The sequence below is a fragment of the Panthera pardus genome, unplaced genomic scaffold, assembly GCF_024362965.1.
Source record: "Panthera pardus isolate Hobbes unplaced genomic scaffold, ASM2436296v1 HiC_scaffold_2, whole genome shotgun sequence".
NCBI lineage: Eukaryota > Metazoa > Chordata > Mammalia > Carnivora > Felidae > Panthera > Panthera pardus.
In genome coordinates, this window is record NW_026526765.1 from 18,094,583 (window position 1) to 18,116,005 (window position 21,423).

Below are 21,423 nucleotides of genomic sequence, written 5' to 3' on the forward strand. Positions count from 1 at the left end.
TTGTGATTAAATTGCAGTAAGTATTATGAAGTCAAAAATGATAGTCCATTTTTAGTGCGACAACATACAGTAAGTATCCACCATATATTTGAGTATCAACCTTAATTTATGTGGCAAAGAAGCGTAGCCGAGTGCCTAAGTTCTGTACCATTCTTCTCTTGAACTGTTGATGAAATATGCAACACAGGCTTGTTACAGAACAGTTAAAGGAGCAACTAAATGCAAAGGTACACAATAAAACAAAGCTGTGTTCCTTAAAAATCTTTATAGAAGCTTGTATCAAAGCATATGGTACGAAATCACCATTCTGGAGGAAGGAAAAGTGGTTGCTAAAAAGATAATTGAACTAAATTGGAGTATATAGTACTCCCTGTGGAGTGGAAAGAAAGGTTATTTGTCCCAAGCATGGGGTGTAGAATAGGGTACACTCATTGCAGAAGTAGCAATAATATTAAAACATGATATTAAATGATATTTAGTATCAAGTACAATACAAATTATAATGATATTTAAAAAATCTGCTACGTTACTCTAGTTTTTTTCAAAGAAGGGAAGTTGAGACTTTCTGAAGTGTTGAATTAAATCATATTCAAATATAAACACAAAATAAGTTTCAATGCAAAATATAAATATCTATTTTTAACTTTCAGCCACTCTGGATGAATCACACTATATAGCTCCCCTTAACTGAAATAGATAACTAAGTATTGGCTACGTTAAAAAAAATCATTGCCAAGGGATATCTGATATTAAGATAGGGAATCAGAAATTGGAATCTATTTGCATCTCCTTAATAGGCTCATAATTATCCTTGAATAAGTGATTTTGTTATTCTCTGCTCTTTCCTTGTGTTTTTAATAAAATTGTCAAGGTCAGCTGTATCATGAATTGACTGAAAACAATACTGAAAATATTAACAATTTGGTATTTTTCAAAAGGTTTAAGATCTGATTAACGTGCTTATCTTTAACAAAAAATGAAACCTGTCACTATGTACGATTTACTCATTTGCATTCAAAGACCTTTGATTAGAATAATTTTTCAAATATAAACAATTAGTAACAGGCCATTTGTTTACTAAACGTTATAGGAGAGACCCAGCTGTCTATACGTATTTCCTTCATTTGACTATTGTGAAGTTAGAATTTTCTCATGACATTTCACTATTTAAAAATGTTCAGCTAAATAACATCTTGTCAGATTAGATATTTTAAGGTTATCTTCCACATACTAGCCAAGAAGAAACGTGTTTCAATCTAAGAAAATCACGAGTATTTCTATGTCATTTGACTCCATTTTTCGTATACCCCGGAAATATATCTTATCCCTTATTTTGATGTGGAAGGGGACTTTTTAAAATGAACTTTAAAATCATGTCCTGCTGACTTGCAAATGGCAGGCCGATGCTAAATGAGAGAAGCCTTAAAAACTCTGATACCTTTTATCCCTGCACAGAGAGATTCCATGCTCCGTATGTTCTAATCCTTGGCTTTCCAATATTGCCTTTACGAGGTTAAGGAGATGAATGTTCATTGCTTTTAATCCTTACCATGATTTATGAGCCTCTTGGTATCCTTTCCCCAGAGCAGCTACAACTGTGTGGCTGTTCTGCCTGCTGCTTAAATTACACAGACATCTGCAAAGTAAATTATGGATTGTTGTCCCATAGACCATAACCAAGCATTCTCTTCATCTCTCCTGCAGGATTTTTTCTTTTTTTTTTTTTTTTTTAATTAGAACAAAGACCGCATACAGTTTTACTTGCCTAAATCCTGAAGAAATGTTAAGCTAACCTGAATGATAGCACAACGACCTGGATTATGACCTATCACATAACATCAAAGCAGCCTGACATCTAACAGGATTACTTTAAAGTTAGAAGGGAAAAAAACAAAAACAAAAACAAAAACAACTTCCCTTTATTTATGTTTCTTCTTTATTTAAGGAACACCATCTTTATGTTCACAGAAGGAAGGTGACCTTTAAAATTAACTGAAGATGTGTGCCATGCAATAAAGACACATGTAAAGTGACCTTTCAGTCTCTGAGTGTGCAAGATTTTAAGAGCACCTTGTGGCCTATGGTTCTTTGAACCAAATACTGACAAAGAAATAAAAAAAAATACATAAAGGAAAATTCGTGAAAGATTGAAGTACCTCTTTAGGATTTTGTTTTTCTTCTACTGTTATCACTTGTAGTAAAGCTGGTTTAATAATCCTGGAAATTTGCAGAGATCATGAGTAATTGGAACAATTTTTTTTTCTGAATAAGAAGTCTAGCAGAGTCTAAGAAGAAATGGTCATCTCCTTCTGTATTTTCCTTTCTGTTCTCTGCTTACTATTTTGTGCAGATGATGACTCATAATTCCCAATGACAAGTCCATTGTGAAATCCTAATAGGCATGTCTCAAATGACTAGCCTTTGACAGTTACCCCAAATTAGAAATAGCCCAGCATTTTTTTTCCAAATGTGCTAATTGCAATGCAAACAATAACCCATCAGGGAAAACCTCACTAACAAAATTTACAAAATGATTTCTAGTAATGCCTTACCAAAGTAAATTTCTTTTTAAACAGATGGCTGTGCAATTCATTTTTTTTTTTGAATCCTACTGTCAACTCAGCAGGATGTTGTGAGGGCTAAAACCAGAAATGCTCAAATCTACTCCTCGCTGAGCAGATCTGTTGCTGCCTCTGTGTTTCCATCACTTTCCTTTTCACCTCATCACTGCTGAGAGGCAATGTTCCCTGAGTGTCAGGACCTGATGTTCATACCAATGCCCTAAAGACTTCCTTTTCTTTCTTTCTTTCTTTCTTTCTTTCTTTCTTTCTTTCTTTCTTTCTTTCTTTCTTTCTTTCTAGATCTTGTATCTGTTTACCTCTGTGTCAGCCTCTGTATTCATTTCCAAAACTTTCCTTTGGGGACCCCACTTTGCATTCTTGACCTCATGAAATGAAGTATTAAAGGAATCCTGAAAGATTTGATTTAGTTAAAACCCTAAACTAAATATATCTGTAAATAAACAAATACCTTTTGAATACCGATTACATACAAGTAATTGTCTAAGAAATAACAGGATCTAGTCACAAATAAGATGAAAGATATATAAGATATATCCAAAGATATATAATATGTATATTCCTCCAATCCCCAATACATTTCCAGCAATTATTTCCTTAAACACACACGCACGCACACACACACACACACACACACACACGTGCATATCCTGCTAATCACACACGCGCGCGCGCACACACACACGTGCCTACCCTGCTAATCAGATTATTTCTCTACATTCAAAACTAAATAGCAAAAACAAACATGGCTCCATATCTTATAAATCGCACAGCCCAGATATGTTCTGAAATTTCATTCAAGCTTCTTCATCATCTGGACCTATTCTTCTATATTTATCTGCCAACTCGCCTCATATTTGATGCTCACTGCATTTCCTAACTGTCCAAATGGCTTAAGATTCACCATGCATGAAACGTTACATATCTTTATGTCTGTTATACATCTATCGCCTTTTCTTTACATATTTGTACACACTTATCTTTAAAGTCCAGTTCAAATGTATCATTTCTGCATTTTCCACCCCCTTTCAACCATAGCATACAAAAGAAATCCTATTCCAACTTCTCTGAAACCACAGCATTTTTAATAATGCAACACAAAACTATTCTCTACATAATCAAAGACTGCTGTCTGACCATAAAAAAAAGAATATTTTCATTGTCTTCATTTTCAGATGATTTACAAGTTAATCTAATTACTTGTTAGGCAATCATGAATGTAAGTGACAAATAAGGACAAACACTAAATTCTGTGAAATTTTAGAGTAAATTGACTGTTCTTTGATTGTTCAAAAAAGAAGTTAAGAAAGGAGATTGTAGGATTTTAAATAGGCCCCAGAACCTTACTCTATTCAATATTGAATTAATAAAAGACACATATTTTAGTACTAAGTTTGTTTGGCTTGAAACATATTGCCTTCAATGTCCTTAGAGATCACTCTCTAGTTTGTTAAATCATTCCACTGAGATTACTTTCAGGTCTACTTTCTTGTGTGAAATTTATGAAAACTCTTACATTAAAAGGAAAGCAATCTCAAGCCATTCTCTACAAATGTCTTCTGCATTCATTTGATTTTTTTTCCACATTGAAAACAAGTGAACATCCTAATTACTTTAAATTTAAAGTATTTAAATTTCTTGGGGCACCTGGGTGGCTCAGTCGGTTATGCATCCGACTTGGGCTCAGGTCACCATCTCGTAGTTTGTGGGTTTGAGCCCCACATCCAGCTCTGTGCTGACGGCTCAGAGCCTGGAGCCTGCTTCAGATTCTGTGTCTCCCTCTCTCGCTACCCCTCCCCTGCTCATGCTCGGTCTCTCAGAAAAAATTCAATTTATCCTTTCTCATGTTACTATGTTTAAACTATTCTCATGTAAAATGATGATCATTTTCCTATATATTCCTTTTAACTGTGGTTATAGCACAGAGAGAACCAAAGAATACTTGGGAAGAGTGTGTTCCCCTTATATGGATATTTGGTGATTTTAATGCTTCATCAAGCTTTAAAGAAAGAGATTAATAATTAGTACGGTGTGGTATTAATTTTTGATTACTCATACTTGTATCATAGATAATATTTAAGTTGCTGAAATCATGGTTTTGCAGAAAGGACAAGTTGCTGGTTACAAGAATTAATTCTGAAGCGTGAAGCTCTTTTATCCTATCGATATAAGATCTGGAATGAAACCCCACTCCAAAATGTTGAGGTCAGAAATTTTAAAAGTATCTGAATTTCCTATAAAAATGTGAAGATTTCACAAGATAAAGTGAGATTTTTACGTATAGAAATTCTGAATATTGATGAAAACAACTTGAAAGACCGAACAGATGACAAAAGGCATTAGTATTTGAGATATCCAATGCTTAATTTCAAACTTTTAAACCTGAAAAATGTTATCTAAAATTTGTATAGAATTTACTCAAATCTGATACTTGAAATTAACTGACAATGTTATAAAACTAGATTAAAGTGTAACATTTTTTGAATAAATATATCTCTTCAAGGAAAAGTTAAAAACAGAAAGAAACCATGTAATTTTTTTTTCATTTATTAACTGAGTATGCGGAGGGAGTTTGAATAAATATCACAGCAAGATCCAGAAAGCCACATTAGCTTAATTACATTTGCCTTATCTCTTTAACCTTTTCTTTCTGAGCTATTATATCAATAGTTAATCTTAATTGATCACTGATTGAGAACTGAGAGCATGAAGCTTGTTTTGAATACTGCCTAAGAATAGATCTAATGGTTACGGAGCAGAGAGTGTCAAGGCAGTTAATTATTGTCTCCAGAAGGTTAACTGTAAGTGTCTACATCTCAGAGTTCAGATTCCCACCATCAGCAAAGGAAAAGCAGCCTATCGCTACCTGCCCAAGAAACAATTGAACTACACTCTGCCATATTAATATTAATAAAGACAAGAAAATTTGAGACCGTGTCCCTGTTTCCGGTGTCAGAGCTTCATCTAAAGTTTGCCTTTGAAAGGAGACCTATCCAATTGAACAAAAGTAATATCCACTAATTATGAGGGGCTAGTCAAGGTGTCATGAAAATATAAAAGCAGAAAATCAATTTCTGTTCTTAAGAAAGCACACAGTCACTAGGTCTTCTCGAATCTGCATGTAAATTAAAACAGTGCAAGAAAAATATGATGAAGATGCTCAAACATATAGATTTCATGCTAAAAGAAATGATTAGTACTTAAGTTTCATGGTTGTGTCATCTTTATGTCAGACGCCTAAAAGTATATAAACATTTGAATATTTTGATTTGTAAGAAAACATATATTTAAAAAAAAAGAATTTTCAAAAGAATTAAAATTTTGAATTATTAAGAGATTAAAATATAGGCATTAATGATAGTTAAATGTCACCTACCATTGAAAAGGCTGGCATCCTTTAAAACTCCAACATGCTATTGAGTTCCAAATGGACTGTATTCCCAAAAAGAGCCAAACACAGCTGGAAAAACAAACATACACAATGATGTTATTTTTTTTTTTTAACTTAAATTCAATTTAGTTAACGTACAGTATAGTCTTGGCTGCAGGAGTAGAACCCAGTGATTCATCTCTTACATATGACACCCAGTGCTCATCTCAAATCATGCCCTCCTTAATGCCCATCATCCATTTAACCCATCCCCCCACCCACTTCCCCTCCAGCAGCCCTCAGTTTGTTCTCTGTCTTTAAGAGTTTCTTTTGGTTTGCCTCCAACTCTGTTTTTATCTCATTTTTCCTTCCCTTCCCCTGTGTTCATCTGTTGTGTTTCTCAAATTCCACATATTAGTGAAATCATATGTCTTTCTCTGACTGACTTATTTGGCTTAGATAATACCCTCTAGAGATATTATGCTAAGCAAAAATTTTATATAAATATATATGTATGTAGATATATGTATGTATGTATATAATATGTATTAGAAGATTTCACATTTACTTAAACGCTACAAAGATTTTTCAGAGTTCTCATAAACTCCAATTTCTTCTGGAGCTAATGAGCATTTTACATTAGAATGGTTTAACTGTCACAACTTTTGATGCATTGTGATATATGGGCTTAAACGAAGCAATATTGATATATTATTCTTATTTCATGAGTTTTTATCCCAATGTCCTTTTTCTGTTCCAGATATCGCCTTGAATTTAGCCTTTATGTCTCCCCAGCCTGCTCTGAGAGGTGACAGTTTTTCAGATTTTCCTTGGTTTTGATGACCTTGAGAGTTTTGAAGAGTAATGCTGAGGCATTGCAGAATGTCTCTCAATTGGAATTCGCCTGATTTTGTTTCTTATGACTAGATAAGTGGGATGTATGGTCTAATTTTTCTCACTAGGTTTGGAGGGAAAACCATTCAGGCAGGGTCATCCTCTTAACTTCCCATTGAGGATGCAGGAAACCAGCCTGACTTCTATTCTGTTCCACACTGTGCCTTTGGAAGCAAGTCACCAAACACAGTCCACACTCAGGGGGAAGGGAATTATGTTCCACCTCCTTGAGGGTGAAATGTTTGCAGGATTTATTTGGAATTCTTCTGCAAGAAAGACTTGTTTCTCTTCTCCCAGTTTATGTGCTTGTTCGTGTCTTCAATCATTCATTAATTCGTTCAGTAATTGGTGTACCTCATTATGAATTCATAGATGTTTATTTCGTATTTTGTGTCATAATCTGATACTACATCATTTCTTTTGTTGTTCAAACTGTTCCAACTTTGGCCTTTGTGAGCTCTTGCACTTGGTTTTGTGACCTTTTGACATATCACATAAAACTATTCATTGAGCAGTTACTTATATTCTGGCATTAAAGTAAGAAAGAGATTCAAAAGAAACTCTAAGCCATCCCAAACCTTTAAATTATATTAGAGGGACACCTCGGTGGTTCAGTTGGTTAAGCATCTGACTCTTGGTTTTGGCTCAGGTCATGATCTCATGGTTATGGCTTCGAGCCTGACATCAGGCTGTGTGCTGACAGTGCAGAGCCTGCTTGGGATTCTCTCTCTCCTCTCTCTCTACACTACCCCACTCAGGCTGTCTCTCCCCAACCCCCCCAACCCCAACCTGTGTCTCTTTCTCAAAATAAATAAACTTAAAAAATAAAATAAATAAAATAAATTTTATTAGAAATGTTGGCTAAAATGTATCAAAATCTATATCAGTCTCCTGTGGCTGTGACAATAAATGACCACAAATGTAGTAGCTTAAAGGAACAGAAATTTATTCTGTCACAGTTTTAGAGGTCAGAAGTCTGAAATCAAGGGGCAAGCAGGGGTCTCTTCCACCAGAGGATCTCGAGAAGAATCCATTCCTGGTCTCTTCAAATGTCTAGTGATTGTCAGCATGCCTTGTGCCTGTGGCCATATCATCCCAGTCTTCAAGGCTGGCATCTTCAAACGTTTCCTTCCTCTTTCACATCCCTTTCTCCTCAGCGTGGGCCAAAGCTCCCTATGCTTATAATCGTATAGAGACGGTCTCTCACTTATGATAGTTCAACTTACGATTTTTTTTACACTATAATGGTGCAAAAGTGATACACATTCAGAGGAAACCGTATTTTGAAATCTGCAATTTTGATCTTTTGTTGATGAGTGAGATGCCTAGGATCCTGTCCCATGAAGCTGGGTGACAACAGCCAGTGCAGCCCCCAGTCAGCCATCCGTGGGGGTAAACAAGTGATACCCTGGTTGTCATCCTGCACCTACAAAGCTGTTCTGTTTTTGTCTTTCAGTACAGTATTCAATAAGTTACATGAGACATTCCAAACGTTATTATAAAATAGGCTTCGCTTTAGAGGATTTTGCCCAACTGTAGACTAATGTAAGTGTTCTGAGTATGTTTAAGGTAGGTTAGGTCAAGATATGGTGTTCTGTAGGCTAAGGGTATTAAATGCAATTTTGACTTGTGGTATTTTCAACTTGTAATGGGTTCACTGAGATGCAGTCTAGGACAATCTGTGTGTGATTGCATTTTGGGCCCACCTAGACAATCCAGCATAACCCTCCCATCTCAATATCCTTACCTTAATCACAACCACAAAGACCCTTTATTGCCACAAAGAAAATTTATAGGTTTCATGAATTAGGAGACAGCTATATTTTGTGAGGTTATTTTTTTAGCACACCACAGACTACCTTGTAGACTTGCTTCCTATCTCCTTCCATAGAGGAGAACAAATTACTAGAATAAAACAATTTTCTCAAGAGTCTATTTCACATGAGGCAGTGTGTATAGCCCTGATAGCATTAGAAATATAATCAAACACAATGAAAGGATATTTTAAAATACTGCTTAAGACGATATAGGACAGGCATAATTTTAACTTCCTTAGAGCGATAGATGTTATTTAATTATGTAACTTAAATAATCGTCTCCCTCTTTTCCTTATAGACTAGGACCATGGATAACTTACAATTATGTTGTTCTTCATGAAATAAAACTATAGAACTGAAGTTTCAGAATTATGGCTCCACCATCTTTAGAAAAAAATTCATAATTAAGCAAACCTTTAGACAAATTTTAAAGGAAATGCTTTGTGAATTCTACTGCATACTGCGTTTATAAATTATTATTACTGGTACAAAATATCTTATGCCTGGTCAATTTTTAAGGAAACTTGACATAAGAAAGGAACTAGCAATAAAGTAAGAGGAGTGGGAGCTGATTAGTTGGGAAATTATCAGAAACATACAAAAGCATGAATGACTTCAGTGAGGTTTAAATTCCCAGCATTGGTAAGGGAATCCAGACCTCAGCCACAAGAACTAAAGGAACAAGGAATGAGATACTTGAATGCAAGAGGTATGTAAAAAGGATTGTCCCATCTATGGGATGGGAATTTAAAAAAACTTCTGCACATCAGTTCTGTGAAGCTGTACAAATATTAGCCGCTCACCAAGGATCATAGAAAAGAGGTCACCAGTAAGAAGGCAGATGGCAAGCATAGACTTCGTGGGTATAAGACATCCAGATTCACACACAGGTATGGTGTGGGGACTTGAACCCAAGATATTACAGCACTGGTGAAACTATTAGAGTTTCAGCTGAGCAAATACAAAAATGTCTTTAAGGTATTCTTGCATAATCTAAGGGATTAGACTCCCATAGTAGGGAAAAAATAATAAGAGAAAGGAAAACACATGCATGAGCATCAGCAGAATCAATAAAATGGAAAATTTGTTTCTTAAGAGCTGGAAATAATAGAACATTTTGTAAAAGATATATGTATTTAAAGTCTTCAGAGTCAAAGAAAGAAAGAAAAAAAATGTTTCCTTTATCAGAACATACACAAAAATAACTTTCAGTTGTGTAGAGAAATAAAGCCTTAAAAATATGAAAGAAAATACACAACATATTTTTATGAAATAGGAAAAAAAAGCTTTTCTTTAAACAAAGTGTTAAAAGCACAAAGCAAAATAATGATACATTTGAGCTAAAATTTAATGTATTCAGAATTTAACTTTACTAACAAAAGGAAGCTATGTCAGTGATTGTGAGAAGATTTGTAATTTATGAAACAAAGTTTAGAGAATAGATTATATAAGAATTTTAATATTTAAAAAATGAATTTGTAGGATTCCACATCAGCCATCATTGGGGAAATGCAAATTAACATGGCAATGACATATTATTCCATCCTCAATTAGATTAGTAAAAATGTTTTCAGTTAAATATAATGCCTGAAATGATCAATAATAAACAAAGATGTGGAGTGATATAGTGTTGGTGGTGAGCACTGATAAAACCACTTTGAAAAACCGTTTGGCAATAACGAGTAGACGTAAAAATTCAGGTAACCTCTTCCCTAGCAATTTCCCTCCTGTATAACCATGTTAGACAAAGTCTTTCACAAATGTGCGAAGAAATAGGCAAAGGAATATTTACTGAAGCTTTGTTCAAATTCCTAAAAGAATTGGCATTTTTGAAACTCATAACAAATGCACATGCAAATACAACCAATTATTGTCCATATTTCTAATATTAAGTTAAAAATGTTTTACTTGTAATTCATTGGAAAATATTTATTTTTGGTCTGTATTTGCATGTGTGTGTATAATTGCATGCATGGGGGTTTGTGTTTGTATGTGGAGTGTGTATGATATTAGACACAGCAGTTTTCTTTATTATATCACAATCATGATTAAGAATATTATATCTAATTTAGTCAAGAGGAACAATCACAAAAACAGATCAGCATTACTAAGAGGATTTATGAGTATATAAATATTTGAAAACACAGTGGGCTGGTACCACACACTTTAATAAAAAAGGACAACACTAGAGTCAGAAGAAATATATGTAGTTAAGGCTCTTAGGTGACAAAGTAATAAGATCAGATCCCATTTTATTAGTAAAGAGGATATACCAAAGGATTAGATACTGTTTTGTGTTCCTCTACCTGCTTCTGGCATAAAGATAAATCCCCTTATAAGCAGCTAACTTGCTTCATTGCAGGTAGTGGTAGAGATGTACAGCAATGAAAATAAATGACACCAGAAAAACATAAGCTGAGGGAAGAGTGAAAAAAACAGGTAGCAGCTGTGCTTCAACAAGACCCAGGGCAGTAGTTCAAAGCAAGTACAGTCTGCAAGAGCACAATTCATGAGGCCATTTCGGCTAAGGTAAGAAAGTCTAGGACTAACAACATCAGCTGAGGACAAGTAGTTATCAAATGTTGGGTGACAGGACTCACTGAAGAAACTGTAACCTGGGCTGAGACATATATGTCATTTCCAATGCCCCTACTACCAAAATGAAAAAGATTTAAAAAGAGGTAACACCTGTGGTATGTTGAATAGTAATGAAGGGGATTAGAAACAAATTTCTGCCAAAATATGAGATGAGTCTATTTCACAAATAAGCTGAAGATACTTGTAATAATTATCTTCCGGAAAAATGTTATGACAGAAAACAGGTAGGATACTCAGATAATATCCCACTAATACCTCTTGAATTAAAAGACTGAAGAACTGGAGTACCTCTGTGTAGCCTGCACTTGGGATTTCTTTAAAGGCTTTGTTTCCAGAACTTTCAAAGAAATCATACCATGAAGTCCACCAATAAACCACAGCCAAACCAATGAAGTATCTGCAGGTGGTTGAGTTCTCTCCTGATATGTCTGACTGTCACTAGGGAAGGTGGCCCAACGAAATAGAAAAAAAAGTCTGGTATGGAATGTTGGTTACTTAGAAGAAGGAGAAGGAGAAGGAGAAGGAGAAGGAGAAGGAGAAGGAGAAGGAGAAGGAGAAGAAGAAGAAGAAGAAGAAGAAGAAGAAGAAGAAGAAGAAGAAGAAGAAGAAGAAGAAGAAAGAGGAGGAGGAGGAGGAGAAGGCAGAAAAAGAAGAAGTTTTCACCTGCAGGTGCTCTCCAGGAACTTGATGTTTCTCCACACCCACTGTATAATGAATATGGCTGACAATGGATATCATAGTTATCAGCTTTTGAACTTCAGATCATGGAGCATTCAACTATCACCCATGTAACAAAGAGGAATATACTATTTTTTGAAATATAAATGATGCTTGATTTGAAATCTCTGTATTTAGCATATACTAGAAGTTCTAAGAAAGAATAAGTAATATTGAAGGATACTTCAAATGCAGAATATATTAAGAAAAACAATGTGTTAAATAAAGGAAGAGATGTTTTAAAATGACAAGAGTATTTTCACTCAATAAACTTAAAGAATAGGCCAAATAAAAACAACAACAAAAAGATAAGTCATTAAAATAACAGAATAGGATAAATATAGGTGTTTCTGAATCAAGGTAATTGGTAGTATCATAACACTTAAAATAACATGATTATGGGGTACCTGGATGGCACAGTCACTCAAGACCCTGCTTTGGCTCAGGTCATGATCTCAGTTTGCAGCTTCGAGCCCTGTGTTGGGCTCTGTGTTGACAGTTCAGAACCTAGAGCCTGCTTCTGATTCTGTGTGTGTGTGTGTGTGTGTGTGTGTGTGTGTGTGTGTGTGTGTGTGTGTCTGCCCCTCTCCCTGCTTGCAGTCTGCCTCTCTCTCTCAAAAATAAACATTAATTTAAAAAAATAAATAAAATAACATGATTATGAGCAATTATATGCCAACAAATTGGGCAATCTGGAAGACATGAATAAATTCCTAGAAACATATAAACTACCAAAACTGAAACAAGAAGAAATAGAAAATTTGAACAGAATTGTAACAAGTAAAGAAATTGTTTCAGTAATCAAAAATCTCCCAACAAACAAGAGTCAAGGGCCAAATGGCTTTCCAGGAGAATTCTACCAAACATTTAAAGAAGACTTAACACCTATTATTTTGAAGCTTCTCCAAAAAATAGAAATGGATGGAAAACTTGCAAACTCATTCTATCAGGACAGCATTACTTTGATTCCAAACCCAGACAAAGACTGCACCAAAAAAAGAACTACATACCAATTTCCCTGATGAACATGGATGCAAAAATTCTCAACAACATACTATCAAACTAGATCCAATAATACATTAAAAAAATTATTCACTGCAATCAAGTGGTATTTATTCTTAGGATGCAAGGCTGATTCAATACCCACAAATCCATTAATGTGATACATCATATTAATAAAATAAAAGATAGGGGCACCTGGGGGGCTCAGTCGGTTGAGTGTCCAACTTCAGCTCAGGTCATGATCTCACAGTTCGTGAGTTCAAGTCCCGCTTCCGGCTCTGTGCTGACCGCTCAGAGCCTGGAGCCTGCTTCAGATTCTGTGTCTCCCTCTCTCTCTGCCCCTTCCCCACTTATGCTCTGTCTCTATCTATCAAAAATGAATAAACGTTAAAAAAATTAATAAAATAAAGGATAAGAACCACATGATTCTCCCAATAGATGCAGACAAAGCATTTGACAAAATACAGCATCACTTCTTGATAAAAACCCTCAAAAAAGGAGGGATAGAAGGAACATACCTCAAGATCATAAAGGCCATATACAAAAGACCCACAGCTATCACCCTCAATGGGGAAAAACTGAGAGCTTTCCCCCTAAGGTCAAGAAAATGACAGGGATGTCCACTCTCACCAATGTTGTTCAACATAGTGTTGGGAGTCCTAGCTTCAGTACTCAGACAACAAAAAGAAAAAAAAATTCAAATGGGCAAGGAAGAAGTCAAACTTTCACTCTTCACAAATGACATGATACTCTATGTGGAAAACCCGAAAGACTCCACCATAAAACTGCTAGAACTGATACATGAATCCAGCAAAGTCTCAGACCATAAAATCACCATACAGAAATCTGTGATATTTCTATACATCAATAATGAAACACCATAAAATCAAGAAATTGATCCCATTTACAATTGCACAAAGAACCATAAAATACCAAGGAATAAACTTAACCAAAGAGGTAAATGATCTATACACTGAAAACCTTAGAAAGTTTATGAAAGAAATTGAAGAAGACACAACAAAATGTTCCATGCTCAAGGATTGGAAGAATAAATATTGTTAAAATGTTGATACTACCCAAAGCAATCTACATATTCATTGCAAACCCTACCATAGTAACACCAGCATTCTTCACAGAGCTAGAAAAAATAATTCTAAAATTTGTATCAAACCAGAAAAGACCCCAAATGGCCAAAGTAATGTTGAAAAAGAAACCAAAGCTGGAGGCATCACAATTGCGGACTCCACTCTGTATTACAAAGCTGTACTCATCAAGATAGTATGGTGATAGTATGGTATTAAGAAAAAAAACAGACACTCAGATCAATGGAACAGAAAAGAGAACACAGAAATATACCCACAAACATATGGCCAACTAATCTTTGACAAAGCAGGAAAGACTGTCCAATGGAATAAAGACAGTCTCTTCAGCAAGTGGTGCTGGGAAAACTTGACACGAACATGCAGAAGAATGAACTTGGACTACTTTCTTACACCATGCACAAAAATAATATCAAAGTGGATGAAACGCCTAAAGATAAAACAGGAAGCCATCAAAATCCTAGAGGAGAAAGTAGGCAAAAACTTCTTTGGCCTCAGCTGCAACAATTTCCTATGTCTCCAGAGGCAAGGGAAACAAAAACAAAAATGAACCATTGGGCCTTCATCAAGATAAAAACCTTCTGCACAGCAAAGGAAACAATCAGCAAAATTATAAGGCACCCAATGGAATGGGAGAAGATATTTGCAAATGACCTATCAGATAAAGCGTTGGTATCCAAAACCTGTAAAGAACTTATAAAACTCAACATCTAAAAAACAAACAATCCAGTGAAGAAATGGGTAAAAGGCATGAACAGACACTTTATCAAAGAAGGCATCCAGATTGCTAAGAAACTCATGAAAAGATGCTTATCATCACTCATCATTAGGGAAATACAAATCAAAACCACAATGAGATACCACCTCACAGCAGCCAGAATGGCTACAATTAACAAGTCAGGAAACATCAGATACTGGCAAGAATGTGGAAGAAGGGGAACACTTTTGCATTGCTGATGGGAATCCAAACAGGTGCAGCTACTCTGGAAAACAGTGTGGATGTTCCTCAAAAAATTTAAAATAAAACTACCTTACAACCCAGCAATTGCACTACCAAAAATTTATCCAAGGGATACAAATATGCTGATTCAAAGAGGCACATGCACCCCAATGTTTATAGCAGCACTATGAACAATAGCCAAATTATGGAAAGAGCCCAAATGTCCATAGACTGATGGACATAGACTGATGGACTGATAAAGAAGATATGGTATGTACACACACACACACACACACACTGGAATATTACTCAGCAATAAAAAAGAATGAAATCTTGTCATTTGCAACAACTTGCGGATGGAAGTAGAGTGTATTATGCTAAGCAAAAGAAGTCAGTCAGGGAAAGACAAGTATCATATGATTTCACTCACATGTAGAATTTAAGAAACAAAACATGAACATAGGAAAGGGAAAGAAAAGTAAGATAAAAAGAGAGAGGGAGACAAACCATAAGAGACAGAGAACAAACTGAGGATTGCTAGAGGGGTGTTGGGTGGGGGGGATGGGCTAAATGGGTGATGGGCATTAAGGAGGGCATTTGTTGGAATGAGCACTGGGTGTTTTATGTTAATGATGAATAACTAAATTCTACTCCTGAAATTATTATTACACTGTATGTTAACTAACTTGGATTTAAATAAAATTATAAAAATAAAAAATAAAAATAATAAAATAACATGATTTCCCATAAAATGGAGGAACAATTTTACTATAATATATGAATGTATTAGAAAATAAACACAATACACATAGAAACACATTTTCAGGGAATGGATGAGTATAAAAGTAAAAGAAGAGTCTAAATAGAGGAGCAAAGCTGGAGGACAAGTACAGGGAGGTGAGTACTGTAGACAAGAGATATATTAAGCATCTAAAAAACTGGCGGCCTAAGTGTTCTTTGAGTGAAGTCTTTGAATTGGCCCAGAGTTAGAGTTGAATTAGTGAAAACTGCAGAAAACTGAGCTCCAGGAACACTATACCTATAGAAAAAACAAATGGCTTTCCTAATAGAAAACAGATACTTTCTTCTTTATTCTAGAGATAAAAAAAAAATATCTGCTCTGAGGATATGTGGTTGGTGGCTGGCTCTCACTTGAGTTTGGAGAAGTCATTTACATTATTTGGTTCAAAATCAATCTTGAGATCGAAACTTGAATTTAAAGTGGATTGGGGTGTATACTGCCTTCCAGATGACAATAAATCGCTACAGAAAACAACTCACAACCTACACCATAGGGAACTCTTGAAAATTAAATTACCACAAATATAATAGGCTCTAGTCTAAAATCTCAAAACATGATGGATGTCCTATAAAGTTCAATAAGATAAAAAGATGACAAGAAACAACAGAGATAGGTTCATAAAGGAAGAACACTATTTGAGATGTGACCGTATTTTATTCTAAAAACTCCAAGTTTCTCCATCAAATCATCCATTGAAATTTTATGATTAATAAAAGATTTTAGGAACTTTTCTGAACAATGTTTAGGTAATTGCATTCTGAAAGACCTGCAACAAGAGTTAAAGAGTACAATTTAAAATTATTTATCTTATAAATATTTATTAAATAATTAGAGATACATTTAACAAAAAAGGTCTAACATCTTTGTTGAATAAACAAGGACGGGGGCGCCTGAGTGGCTCAGTCGGTTAAACGTCCGACTTCAGCTCAGGTCATGATCTCGCACTCCGTGAGTTCGAGCCCCATGTCGGTCTCTGTGCTGACAGCTCAGAGCCTGGAGCCTGTTTCGGATTCTGTGTCTCCCTCTCTCTGACCCTCCCCCGTTCATGCTCTGTCTCTCTCTGTCTCAAAAATAAATAAATGTTAAAAAAAAAAATTAAAAAAAAATAAACAAGGAGGTCATTAGACTGATGTGGCTCTAATGGCATGGTGGCCTATGTGACCAAACCAAAAACAAGCCCTATAAATGACACAAGGTTGAGAAATTGAAACCAAAAAACAACCAATTACCAACAGACAACTGGGCTTGAAGCTATAATCACATAATGTCCTTTCTTCGCCTCTGCACTCTCTCTGGAAAAGACTCTCCCTTAGGTCTTGCTGACAGATTGCTCCTAACACCTCTGGTTTGGCACTATGAGATTTGAAGCAATTTTTGCTCCAAAAAGCCCTTAAAATTGTTAATATGCCTCAACTTATCACTTTTTAATTAAAAAAAAATTTAATGTATATTTTTGAAAGAGAGAGAGAGAAAGAAAGAGACAGGCAGACAGGGCGTGAGCAGGGGAGGGGCAGAGAGAGAGAAGGAGACACAGAATCCAGGCTCCAGGCTCCAGGCTCTGAGCTGTCAGCAATGAGCTGGACGTGGGGCTCAAACCCCACTCACCATGAGATCATGACTTGAGCTGAGGGTTGGACACAACTGACTAGGCCACCCAGATGCCTCTCAATTTATCTTTTAAAATCTTTATTGATGTAATGCTCCAACATGATTAATAACTATTAAATAAGAACTAAATACGTGTAGAAAGTTATCTTGCTTATTGAATCAGTTCTAACAACCTATCAATAACAGTCATTCAACTCAAATAATCCCAGGCAAAAGAAATAAGGTTTTTCATCAAAGTTGTAAAAGCGATACTAAATGATATGAAAGAATAAAGGGTGAGAATAGTTACAACATTAATAAAGAAGTAAAAAGAACATGGTTTTGTCTTACTCAAGACTAAGATTTATAAATATATGACTTACAACTGTGATAAGGACTATGGGCAAGAAAAACTTATGACATGCACATGTATGGAAACCTGATATATAGCAAAGCATATTTGAAAAACTAGTAGGAACCAAAGACTATTCAAGAAGAGGTACTGAGAAATGTTATTACCTCTAAATTATATATATATATATATATATATATATATATATATATACACACACACACACACACACACACACACACACACACACACACACACACACACACTATATCCCTACCTCACTCCTTAGGCAAAAATCAATCCTAGTAAATTAAGCACTTAAGTGTGAAAGATCAATGTATAAAATTTTTGACAAAACAAAATATATTAACTCAGGATAGGCATTAATATAAATGTACTAAAACATTCTACCCATATAAACACAGGCTAATAAAGTTCTACATAACACAGTTAAAACTTTGGGTTCACTAAGACACACAAGAACATTAAAAGACATAGTGCAGTTTGAGAAACAATATTTGTCATAGATATGACAAATAATCATCACCCTGATTATATAATAACTCTCAAATACAACTAGAAAAACACACTCTATTATAAAATTAGTTGAAACTCATACACTGATTTAAGAAAACACAGTAACACAATGGACGTTAAAAATCTAATGATGTCCAAACTTACTAGCAAAGAGGTCAAAACACATTAAGGTCATGATGAGGTAAATGTACAAATAAGCTGGCAAAAATAAAACATATAAAAATTCCCAGTGTTGAGAAGATGGGGAACTTTTTGAACATTCCTATAGTATTGATACAAATATAAATTGGTCCAGGCCACCTACAAATAACTTGTCATTATCCCAAAAACATGAACAGATGAATATCAGTTAACTCAAAATTCTGACTCTTAGGCATAAACAATTATACAAAAAGAAAAAAAAAATCTCACACTTAAAGAAATAAATATAAATGTTTCTAAATACAGATAGAAAATATAATATACATGCCATTTGCTTTTTTGAAGAAAAGACATATCAAGAAAGTTTAGAAAGTAGTAAAATAAATTATATAAATTGTTTTATTTTTATTTTTTATTAAGAAGTTAATTGCTATACTCTAATTTTTGGTAGTGGTAATTAGAAAACTACATTTATAATGACAAGTACGTAAGATTATGTTAACAAAATTGCAATGTGGTATATTCATTACACTGCTAGGAAAAAAGTAAAAGAAAAATAAGATATAAATACAGAAATAGAAGGAATCACTGGAGAGGTGATAAAAAATAAATGGATAATGGGAGGAGCCAAGATGGTGGAACAGCATGGAATTTTTTTCTGCCTCTGACGTCCATGAAATACAGCCAGATCAACACTAAACTATCCTGCACACCCAGAAAACTGATTTGAGGATCAACACAACAATCTCCACAACCTGAACCACAGAATTCAGCAGGTATGCAGCATGGAGAGGTGAACTGGGGGAGAGAGAAGCCACAGAGGGCAGGCTGTCTTTGGATACAGAGAGAGGACAGAGAGGGGGGTGGGCAGGAGGCAGGGGGAGAGTTCAGCAAAGCACCACCCCCCAAAAGCAGCTGGAGAGAAAATGGAAAAGTGGAAACAGCTGCCGGAACCGAACTAAAAAGGCAGAAAAGAGAGTGTTTAAATTCCATTAAGACTCTATAAACAGGGGGAGCACAAGATTGGAAACTCAGCAGCTGATGCCTGGTGGTGCTCTGGTGGAAAGGGTGAATCCCCAGGAGCAGAGTGAAGTCCAGGGGTCTTTGGGCCACACAGGGTGAGGCGGTTCCCCTGCTGGGAGGACATCTGGTAGAGTCCCCAAAGGCAAAGGCCCCAGTGGACCCGGGAGAACAAACACATTTGCTGGTGCTGGAACAAGGTCACTGGGGATGAAGCCTGGTGCCAGATGCGTGTTGTCGTTTGCCCATAATCCCAGAAACGCTGTTGCCACATAATTGCACAAACTTTTCCTGGGGCGGGTTGGCACCCGGTGGCAGTCTCTGGGCATCGGCAGCAGCACGGTCCTGCGAACATTCCTGGGTGTGGCCAGCACCCGGCCATTGCTCAGTGAAAACCTCCTGCAGAAGGTTTGAGCAGGACAAAGCCGCAGTCCCTCAGAAGTAAAGGGTGGGGAAACGTAGCCGCATCTGGGATAAAACTCAGGAGAGAGGTGCTGCCTGGGACTTGGTCACGAACAGCGTAAAAGTGGGGAGTGTACGGAAACCGAAGACAAAGGATGGGTGCGCGATTGCTGATCAGGGAGAACGGAATTCCGATACTAGAGACGGGGTGACGCCATTTTCACCGATCTGGCGCATGTGCATACACATCTACAAGCGCCACAACAATCCACCTGAGTAAGCTAAGCAGTGCCATCTAGTGGAGAATGAAGCCATGACACCAACCCCCACCCAACTGGGCCAACCTCACTCTTCAGGAACACAAGTCTCTCTGCCTGCTTAGTTTATGGACTATAAAGGGCTTCATAGTTTGACTTCTATGGGAAAAAGAAGTAATTTCAACTGTATTTCCGTCTGTTCCCTGGTCCATTTATTAAATCTTCTTTTCTCTTCTCTTTTGTTTTTTTTCTTGAATACAGGGAAATTTTTTTTATTTTCAATTTTTATTAAAACTATTTTTCTTTTTTTCTACTATATTTTTTACTTTTGTATATTATTTTTTCAAATTCTATTTTGCTTTCACCATTTCATTTTATTTCTGTATATTCATTTTTTTTCAAACTTTCAAACGACTTCCCTTTTTTTTTTCTTTCCCCTTTTTTCTCTCATCTACCAAGCCCCTTTCAACACCCAGATGAAAACACATCTAAGGTCTAGCGTCATTTATTTGATTTGTGTGTGTCTGTTGTTTTTATTTTTTTAATTTATTTTTAAAAATTTTTTTAACCTCATTAATTCCTTTACTCCCTTCAAACTGACAAAACGAAGGAATTCACCCTAAAAGAAAGAGCAGGAAGAAACGACAGCCAGGGATATAACAAACACAGATACAAGCAAGAAGTCTGAACCAGATTTTAGAATCATGATAATAAGAATACTAGCTGGAGTCAAAAATAGATTAGAATCACTTTCTGTGGAGATAAAAGAAGAAAATATAGTCAGGATGAAATTTAAAATGCTATAACTGAGCTGCAATCTCAATTGGTGCCATGGCAGCAAAGATGGATGAGGCAGAGCACAGAATCAGTGATATAGAGGACAAACTTGTGGAGAATCATGAAGCAGAAAAAAAACAGGGAGACTAAGGCAAAAGAGCACAATTTAAGAATTAGAGAAAATCAGTGACCCATTAAAAAGGAACAACCTCAGAATCATAGGGGTCCCAGAAGAGGAAGAGAGAGAAAAAGGGGTAGAAGGGCTATGTGAGCAAATCATAGCAGAAAACTTTCCTAACCTGGAGAAAGACACAGACATCAAAATCCAGGAAGCACATTAGATTCAACAAAAACCGAACATCAACAAGGCATATCATAGTCAAATTCACAAAATACTCAGGCAAGGAAAGAATCATGAAAGCAGCAAGGGAAAAAGACTCCTTAACCTACAACGGAAGACAGATTAGGTTTGCAGCAGACCTATCCACAGAAACTTGGCAGGCCAGAAAGGAGTGGTGGGATATATTCAGT

General features: G+C 35.8%; 1 protein-coding gene across 3 annotated transcripts in view; it reads right to left on the minus strand.

The window, feature by feature from the left end:
- Positions 1-21,423, minus strand: part of CDH12 (cadherin 12) — a 1,048,697-nt gene that overhangs the window by 671,902 nt on the left and 355,372 nt on the right. For all 3 annotated transcript variants that reach the window (XM_053906903.1, XM_019450745.2, XM_019450744.2), the window contains exon 2: positions 5,956-6,039. The gene's annotated coding sequence lies outside the window, so the exon portion shown is untranslated. The remainder of the gene's footprint in view (positions 1-5,955; positions 6,040-21,423) is intronic.